Genomic DNA, 1,727 nt, shown 5'->3' on the forward strand with positions numbered 1-1,727 from the left:
CCTGTGCTAAGAAGCAGGAGGGAACCAGCATCCTGTGCTGATACTATGCTGGCTGCATCTCTCCAAAGCTCATGCCCAGTGCCACCTCCATTAACTCTCACCCCAGGATCCACAGCCCAACACTTCAGATAAGGAAAAGAGGTCAAGAGCTGGGCTGAAAGTCCTCCCAGCAGTTAGCAGAGGACATAGGTGGTGGGGGTGGGAGTGTTGCACAGAGCCTCCATCTTCTGTCCACCACACAGGGTTGGACTGAGCAGGGCCAGGGAACACCTGCGTGGCAGCCATTCCTGGCTTATTCAGCCCTCAGCGGGATGCGAGTAGGTGAGAGGAGGAGAAATGCAGAGTCTGAGCTAGCCTGTCCTCCCTCTTGTCCATCTGCACACTGCTGGGAACAGGCCACTGAAATGATCAACTCAAAGCAGGATCAACCACTTTTATGATGGCTGGTGGGGAAGCCACCTGCTGACTGGGCGGGTTTGCTTGCTGGAGAATTCAGAGAGTTATTGGCCCCTCCCCTCACCCTCTCCAGGGACCAAAGGAAATTTAAGTAAGCGGTGGATAGAAAACCTGCCCAGGAGGCACAAGGAGCCTGACAGTCAAGTTAAGCAGAGTAAGATGAATTTGTGAAGGATCGAAAAAATTGTTCACAACGTCGGTCCAGATTTGATCTGAAGATGAGTTCTGGGAGCCACCACGTATGAACCAGCACCAAGCTGAGGTGTCTGTTAGTGGAGCGACTATGGGTGAGTTTCTCTGGTCTCTCTCAGCCTCAGGGTCCCCCCTCAATTGCCGAGGTGATGAGGCCTGGTGGTATCAGGCACAGATGAAGCTGGTCCAGCCTGGGGCCTTGGGGACACTCACAGGGCCCTGTCTCTATTTGCCCCCCCACCCTTTAGAATTTACTTTGGATAGAAGGTGACAAAAGCAACAGGTGAGGATAACATGTCAGAGTAATTAACCCCTTCAGGAGCTACTGGATCTTTGCAGCTGTTCCCCATCACACTCCCCCAAAGATCAAAGGACACTGCCACTGGGTCCCACATGGCTCTGAAGTGCACTTGCAGACCACTCCCCACTCTGATCCTCAAGTGACCCTTTCCTGGGAGACTATGTCCTGACATGCCCACTTGTACCTCCTGGCAGCTGACGCTGGCCTTGTGGTCACTGTCTTGGTCACTGAGGCTGCTGGCTCTTGACTCGCACCATCCTCTCCAGCATCTGCCAGTGTCTGGCCTCCTCGCCTGTTTAGGGGCTCATTCCACCCTCTGGCCTCACTGGCTCTAGCTAACCACAACGTGTCTGGCCTGGACCCCAACTTTACCTAAGATTGCCCCACCTCTCAATGTACAGAATACTCATCTCTGGCTCAGATACACCTTCTACTCCTCCCTCACCCTCCTGGGGGTCTATCTCATCACAACTTCTAATTTTCTAGTCACTCTGATGTCACCTGCTCTGTTCTTTTCTTTTTTTACCCAGATTAAGCCTTGGACCCACACTCTTATCATTATTTCTCATCTGCCTTCATCTCAACTGCCTCCCCTCTCTCCCTGTCTTTTACTGCCCTGCAAAACTCCAACTCTGCAGTCTCCCTCTCAACCTCTGAACACTACGGAGGGAGAAGGGTGCTCAGCACCCCATCATGCATGCACCCAGCCCAGGGCCTAGTTTCCCCTCTAGAAGACCACCTCACAGCTCACCCTTGCCCTGCCATTCTGCTGTGTCCC

Source organism: Marmota flaviventris, chromosome 8 (genome assembly GCF_047511675.1).
Source record: "Marmota flaviventris isolate mMarFla1 chromosome 8, mMarFla1.hap1, whole genome shotgun sequence".
In the NCBI taxonomy this organism is placed as follows: Eukaryota; Metazoa; Chordata; class Mammalia; order Rodentia; family Sciuridae; genus Marmota; species Marmota flaviventris.